The sequence below is a fragment of the Coregonus clupeaformis genome, unplaced genomic scaffold, assembly GCF_020615455.1.
Source record: "Coregonus clupeaformis isolate EN_2021a unplaced genomic scaffold, ASM2061545v1 scaf0249, whole genome shotgun sequence".
In the NCBI taxonomy this organism is placed as follows: Eukaryota; Metazoa; Chordata; class Actinopteri; order Salmoniformes; family Salmonidae; genus Coregonus; species Coregonus clupeaformis.
The window spans coordinates 208,742-217,301 of record NW_025533704.1 but is presented as its reverse complement, the minus strand read 5'-3'; the positions used below and the strand labels follow the sequence as shown (position 1 = coordinate 217,301).

The following is an 8,560-nucleotide window of genomic DNA, read 5'->3' as shown; positions in this document are numbered from 1 at the left end:
CATTCATTTTCTATATCCACTTGATCTTGTGATAATACATTTGATTTTGTAAATATTCAGATGAAAAGTGTTAGATTCTAAATAAACAGAGTAAAAAACTAACGGACAACTAGGAAAAGCTCAAACCAAGTTTATTCACCCACTGGGTCAAACAGCTGCAAAGACAAAGACATGTTTCCACCAGCACAAGTATTTATACCCCCCTTTAGGCGGAGTTTCCTCCTTTTCTCTAAACACTACATCTTTGTTGCTAGGCAGGAAGTTAAATGATGTGGGTAATAAACTGTTCCTTCTCCCTTCGTGTGACCTGACCTGACCTCGGCCCACATTCCTCACTAATGCATAGCTAACCACCCTCATCAGTGACCGCAACCATGTGATTGCCTTTTCCCTTACTTAGTAACTCTCCAAGCCCCTGGCTCTTATCCAACCTCCATTGACCCCACCATATACATTTCTCCTACATATAACCATTCACTTCTGTTGTAGCAACTATTTCAAATTACAACCCAACAAAAGGTTCAAATCAATGTTTCGTCAGGAATAGTCCACAAACTCTGTTCTTAGCTTCAGAGTAAACTTCTGTAAGAAACAAGACAAAGAGAAATAAAAACACTTTTAAGGAGAAGAAAAGGAGAATCATTCCCACCACAATGACAGAGCGGTGACTGAAAACTCACTTTAAAGTCGTGGATATAGGTAAAGAAGAAGAAGATGAAGCTGAAGACCATGATCCACTCACTCACAGCACTCACCAGATGGAACACATAGTCCTGTAATGACAGGGAGAGTCGGAGAGAGACTGATATTGGCCGTATAGCTTCTCTAGCCTATAAAGCCTATATGGATTCAGAATGTCGTCCATCTTTGTTGTTTATGTGAGTTGTGTTCTTGTAAAGATGTGCTCATACTGTACGTCGTCTTCTGTTTTTCTATGCAGTGTGGTTTGTGTCACAAATACAGCACAGAAAACAGCTGGATGGAAAATGAAGGATATATTTTCTTTGATAAAACAATGATCATTCATGATTAAAATAATTTAGACACCATGGGTTACTATTGTTTTCAAGGATACTGGGGGAAACTGCCAGGAAGGCGATGGTGCAATTCCGGTGCGCATACGACACAATGCCAAGGAACATCCATAGGGGTAGGCCTTATAGGATATGATGGACTGGAGGATAGTGTACAACACACCAGAAAAGAAGAAGAGTAATGCACCTGCATCATGAACTGACGTAACCGTTGTCTTCTGGGGGAAAAGAAAACACCAGAGAGATCATGTATGGAATATCACACTGTCACTTAAAGGTACAAAACCCCTTCATCTTCTCACTAAAGGAGTGACAACCTACCTGGAAAGTAACAACAAAACACATCCCCAAACAAGAAAGCATTCCAATCCAGAAAGCAGCCTGGTTCAGTGCTGGGGGCACACCACCTGCCTTCTCATTGAGCTTCTCCACAAACTTGTATCTGGCATACATGGTGGCCATACCTGTAGAGGAATTGGCATGGCACATGGAGTGAACGTTTTTATTAACACTTTTCACATGTCGACAGTACACGCTGTACCTGCTGCAATATTTATTTATTTGCACCTTAAAACAGAGGGAACAAAGAAAGACAAACATAGTGAAATGAAACGTAAAACTCAGTCAAATGCATTATTATACCATTTATCCCAGCCCTGTCTAACCATGCATTACTGCTTTCATTTTCTCAAACATGGGATGTGTGACTAAAGCTTTTGGCACAGTCTCGGACCTTGTAAAACACATGGGGGCCATACTTGTGAACTTTTGCTAAGACCATGGTTTTTAAACCATTGGTCTAACAAGACTAGCTGCTAGCTTTTCTCATAGACCAACTGGCCTTTTAACCACGTGATGTATTCGAATCCCCCATGGGGTCATCCTTTTCCTTTGACATGTGGACTTACATTCATTGTGGTATGGTGTTGAGAAGTAAAGTGCAGTCATCACCTTAAAAATTAAGATTAAGAATGAATTTCATAAGGAGCTAGGGCTGCGACTTTGTTCAGCCTTCTTCACAAACACACTGTTGGGCCTAACACTAAATGACGCTACATGGATGTGTACACTTGCCTACATGTAGGTAATCATTAAAACGTTTTATATGTGTTTTTATAATCATTATCTAGCCTACCCTTTAACAAGTGTAACAAGTGTCCCCTGTAGCTCAGTTGGTAGAGCATGGCACTTGCAACGCCAGGGTTGTGGGTTCGTTTCCCACAGGGGGCCAGTATGAAAATGTATGTACTCACTAACTGTAAATCGCTCTGGATAAGAGCGTCTGCTAAATGACTAAAATGTAAATGTATTTGACTGATCTGGCTAGGTTCACTAAGTGTCCAGTAGTGGGCGCAGCTACTCCAGGAATCCACTGAGATGAAGCCTCCTCTTGGCTTCACAATTTATGAAGCCGATGCAATAAAAGACACTAATGCCCCGTTTACATCGTGATGTATTTCATTGCACCGTACGTCATCTCCACGGAGTCTTGCCCCGCTACTAAACGGTCATGGCTAAAAGGGATCCAGCTTTTGTCAAATTAACATTAGCTTTGACGTTTTGTAGCAGACTCTGTGAAGATGACATTACATGACATTTACATTTACGTCATTTAGCAGACACTCTTATCCAGAGCGACTTACAAATTGGTGCATTCACCTTATGATAGACAGTGGGACAGCCAGTGGAGTGTGCGGAGGAGCGGGGTGACGTGAGAGAATTTGGGAAGGTTGAACACCAGACGGGCTGCAGCGTTCTGGATGAGTTGTAGGGGTTTAATGGCACAGGCAGGGAGCCCAGCCAACAGCGAGTTGCAGTAATCCAGACGGGAGATGACAAGTGCCTGGATTAGGACCTGTGCCGCTTCCTGTGTAAGGTAGGGTCGTACTCTGCGAATGTTTTAGAGCATGAACCTACAGGATCGGGTCACCGCTTTGATGTTAGCAGAGAACGACAGGGTGTTGTCCAGGGTCACGCCAAGGTTCTTTGCACTCTGGGAGGAGGACACAACGGAGTTGTCAACCGTGATGGCGAGATCATGGAGCGGGCAGTCCTTCCCTGGGAGGAAGAGCAGCTCCGTCTTGCCGAGGTTCAGCTTGAGGTGGTGATCCGACATCCACACTGATATGTCTGCCAGACATGCAGAGATGCGATTCTCCACCTGGTTATCAGAAGGGGGAAAGGAGAAGATGAATTGTGTGTCATCTGCGTAGCAATGATAGGAGAGACCATGTGAGGATATGACAGAGCCAAGTGACTTGGTGTATAGAGAGAATAGGAGAGGGCCTAGAGCTGAGCCCTAGGGGACACCAGTGGTGAGAGAACGTGGTGTGGAGACAGATTCTCGCCACGCCACCTGGTAGGAGCGACCTGTCAGGTAGGACGCAATCCAAGAGTGAGCCGCACCAGAGATGCCCAACTCGGAGAGGGTGGAGAGGAGGATCTGATGGTTCACAGTATCAAAGGCAGCAGATAGGTCTAGAAGGATGAGAGCAGAGGAGAGAGAGTTAGCTTTAGCAGTGCGGAGAGCCTCCGTGACACAGAGAAGAGCAGTCTCAGTGGAATGACCAGTCTTGAAACCTGACTGGTTTGGATCAAGAAGGCGTAATGAAATACGTCACATTGTAAAGGGGCATTAAAAGTTCAGAGCGAGAAAGTGTAGGCTATATAGAAATAATTAGGCTCAAATTGAAAAATCATTCAACTAAATAATGAGGAATTCTATTATCATAATAGAGGTAAAAGATTACATCTCAGTGTTCAAACTTGTAGCCTAAACAAGGCATGGAATTTCTGTTAATGTGACTCTGTGCAACCAATGGCACTTGTAGATTTGACAGCTCTCATGCAGTTCTATCTCAGACACCACCAAAACATCCTCTATGTAGATGTCGGCTAAAGTGGATCTGATTGAATAGAGCCCTTAATCTGATCTTCCCTTCCTGTCAATTCTGTAACACATGCTATTGACTGACAGCCCTAGCCTATATAGACATTCAGGTCAACAATAGAGCTATTTTCATTGTGATGGATGTGTTATTAGCTGTGCTAGCTTATATCAACACCATTTTCCAACCTGGTCTCAGAGCATTTCATATTATTCTGTACGTAACTCTGTGACACTCCATTTAGTATGATATGATATGTTTTGTATGGTTACATAAGACAGATGGTTACTTAACCCCTAACCCCTAGCTAATGTTAGCCAACTAGCTAACGTTAGCCACTTAGCTAGAATTCATAACATATCATACGTTTTGCAAATTCATAACATATAGTACATTTCGCAATTTGTAACATATTGTACATTTTGCAAACTTGTAACATATAATACGAATTGTAATTCGTAACTTATGATAAGAAATGGGTGATGGACAACCACAAATTAATACATACCATATGAAACATAACATATCATACTAAATGGAGTGTCTCGGATTTACCTACAGAATAATGCGAAATGCTCTGAGACCAGGTTGCCATTTTTGGACACAATAGCTATTATAGGTAGAATGTTGCAGGCATTCACACCAGATAGTGTCATCCTTGCTATTACCTATTGTAAATGGGACTTTAGTGTAGCATACACTTAAAATATTTATTAGGCCTACTCTAATAATGCTTGTACTGTGAATCGAAGAACAGGCAACATGTAGTAAATTAATAATATGAAAGGAGTCAGTCAGACCTAAACACAGGCTATTAGGATAGGCTTAATAGAGAGCAATAGTAATGGCGTCTTTTTGTAGGCCCAACTCCGCCATGGTTTGTTAGACAAAGCCTATTGGAAAATTAATGGCGTTTTTCTAGGGTTTTTGGATAAACACCGGAAATAAGGTCTGTGGTAAAAGGAGATCTTATACGTTTTGTTCTATGAGATCGTCTTCTTCAGCTAACGCCACTTTTGTGAATTGTTAAGCATTTATGTAATAAAAAAAGCACATAAAAGGCTTCATAATTCATAAAGATCATGTTAACTGACTGATTTTATCTCATAGAACAAAAAGTATATGATCTCCTAAGCCTGTGTTAACCTCAGACCTTATTTTTCGGCGCTTATCCCAAAACCCTATTCTTTCCCCATTCATTTTCCCCATAGGAATGACTGAACGAACCAGAGGTAACTAATTTCCAGTTTTTAGGACTACAAGCTGGCGAGCTCTATACATAAATATTCGTCACTACAATGAATATAGGCAAAATTATACTGAACAAAAATATAAACGCAAGATGTAAAGTGTGTTTCATGAGCTGAAATAAAAGATCCCTGAAATTTGCCATAGACACGAAAAGCTTAATTCTCTAACATTTTTGGCACAAATTTGATTACATCCCTGTTAGTGAGCATTTTGTCCTTTGCCAAGATAATCCATCCACCTGACAGGTGTGGCATATCAAGAAGCTGATTAAATAGCATGATCATTACACAGGTGCACCTTGTACTGGGGACAATAAAAGGCCACTCTAAAATGTGCAGTTTTGTCACACAACACAATGCCACAGATGTCTCAAGTTTTGAGGGAGTGTGCAATTGGCATGCTGACTGCAGGAATGTCTACCAGAGCTGTTGCCAGATAAATGAATGTTATTTTCTCTACCATAAACCGCCTCTAACGTCATTTTAGAGAATTTGGCAGTATGTCCAACTGGCCTCACAACCGCAGACCACGTGTAACCGAGCCAGCCCAGGACCTCCACATCTGGCTTCTTCACCTGCGGGATCGTCTGAGTGGGTGGGCCTACGCCCTCCCAGGCCCACCCATGGCTGCGCCCCTGTCCCTGTCCAGTCATGTGAAATCCATAGATTAGGGCCAAGTGAATTGATTTCAATTGACTGTTTTCTTTACATGAACTGTAAATCGTTGAAATGCTGCGTTTATATTTTTGTTCAGTGTACTTAATTGTACAATATTTTATAATCGTCTACTTCGCTACATTACGCTATTTCACTCGAGGACCAGCAGTGGAGTAGATCAAAAAATGCCGACCTCCGACACCGTAGAGTAGACCAATTTAGTGGATCATGCAACCTCTCCGGGCTAGCAGCAGGCTCGTTGGTAAATTACTGCTATTTGACAACACCACTGAGCCAAAGACTTTTACTTTTACGACGTCTGAATACAAAGTTTCATGATATATAATCCTCCAACTTTTTTCAGTGAAAGTACATGGATGTGTGTTATTAAATGGATGAGCAAAACCATGTAATTTGGTCATGAATTCGAAAACCCTTTTGAATTTTGTAAGATGTGTGGGGTTCTATTTTCTTATAACTGGATGTGATGCCTAGCTTAGAAGGAATGCATTAATGATTAAACATAATAGGTTTGTGCTGTACTGATATAGACTGTTTAATATAACAAGCTGTGATTCATGTGAGGAGCTGTTAGGGAGTAGGGGGAGATAAGAACTTGTGTCTCACATACACAAACACTGCCTCTTTGTTAAATCACGCTCAAGGACATGTGTTCTGCTACAGTGGAGAGGAACAGACTATGTCTGAAGTTGCAAAACAACTAAACACCTGGCAACAGTGAAGCGCCAAGTGTCTGGGACCAGCCTGTGCGCCAACGATAGGCTGAGTAAGTCTAAACCACGCTCAGTCTCTACTCTGATTGGCCAGCAGGGAGCGGGAACTATCTCTGTCAGAGTATTTGGAGAAGAACTTAGAACAATGGATCAGTTCTCTGAGTGCCCTGTGTGGTATTTCAGTGGACCCCTATATACGAACATCATATTTACCATTGAAGTGTTTGCATTAATTAAAATACTAGTATATCTTAGAAGTGGTGTTGACCTCTTTTGTTCCCAATACCAGATTTGAATTGACGCAACTTAGCTTATTTCAAAAAGCATCATGCAAAAATATATTGGCACGCTCCACTAAGGTTGCGTCTACACAGGCTGCCCAATTCTGACCTTTTTTCCACTAATTGGTCTTTTGACCAATCAGATCAGCTTTGAAGAAGTTCTGATGTGAAAAGATCTGATATGAGCATCCAAGTACAGTGCTCAATTTGGGAAAACGAAACTGATGTATTTTTGGCCCTACAATGCAATACGATTTCTGTTAATAATCGCAGCTTTTGGTGAGTGCAAATAAATAAACATTATTTCCATTACCCACACTGATTTAAATAATAAAGACGTGTGTAATTATTCTTTGAAAATACAAACTATTAGGCAACTGATAAATAATCATAGCCTAATCTTGTTCTTACTTACCTGATATAGATGGCTATATTGAGTTGTTTCATATAAAATAAGATTAAGGTAAAATGGGTAAGATGAAACGACTCAATATCTCCATCTGCTGGCCTTTGAGCTAAAACCGCCCTTGAGTGCAATTTAGGAAGAAAAAACAAGATGCAGAAAACTGACAGGTAAAATCCCTCATGCCAATATTCCTCAGAGTTGAGATTTGAAGGAGGAACATCATTTATAGGCCACCTAAAAGTGACATCTCTTTCTGTAGGCTACACTCAACTGTAATCTTGCAGTCACATGGTCTAGGCAAGATGGAACTACAGTCATGTTGAGTGTTTGTGTAGGCTGCGGTTGGACCTATATGGGTTGGGCCAGACCTCTTCAGGTAATTTCCACATGTGACAGAAAATAAGACACACACAGCCCTACATTCCATGGCCATACACACACTCTTAGAAAAAAGGGTTCCAAAATGGTTCTTCAGCTGCCACCATAGGATAACCCTTTTTGGTTCCAGGTAGAACACTTTGTGGTTCCAGGTAGAACCCTTTTTGGTTCCAGGTAGAACCCTTTTGGATTCCATAAAGAACCCGTTCTATATGGAATCCAAAAGGGTTCTACCTGGAACCAAAAAGGGATTTTCCAAGGGTTCTCCTATGGGGACAGCCGAATAAACCTTTTAGGTTCTAGATAGCACCTTTTTTTCTAAGATTGCCCCCCCCCACACACACACACACTCATTCCATAACACACAGAAAACACAGGCATATACTCATTATGCTGTAGACAGATAAACAATCAAATCAAATTTTATTTGTCACATACACGTGTTTAGCATATGTTATAGCGGGTGTAGTGAAATGCTTGTGCTTCTAGCTCCGACAGTGCAGTAATATCTAACAATTTCACAACATATACCCACTACACACACAAAAGTAAGGAATGGGATTTAAGAATATATACATATATGGACAAGCAATGACAGAGCGGCATGGACTAAGATACAGAAGAATATTATAGAATAGAATGCAGTATATACATATGAGATGAGTAGTGCAAGATATGTAAACATTATTAAAGTGACTAGTGTTCCATTTCTTAAAGTGGCCAATGATTTCAATAGGCAGCAGCAGCCTATAATGTGCTAGTGATGGCTATTTAACAGTCTGATGGCCTTGAGATAGAAGCTGTTTTTCATTCTCTCGGTCCCAGCTTTGATGCACCTGTACTGACCTCGCCTTCTGGATGATAGCGGGGTGAACAGGCAGTGGCTCGGGTGGTTGATATCCTTGTTGATCTTTTTGGCCAATGTGACTCAT

General features: G+C 41.3%; 1 pseudogene; it reads right to left on the bottom strand.

The window, feature by feature from the left end:
* Window positions 1-537: 537 nt before the first annotated feature.
* LOC121547879 lies at window positions 538-1,507 on the bottom strand (annotated as a pseudogene).
* Between the last annotated feature and the right edge of the window lie 7,053 nt (window positions 1,508-8,560).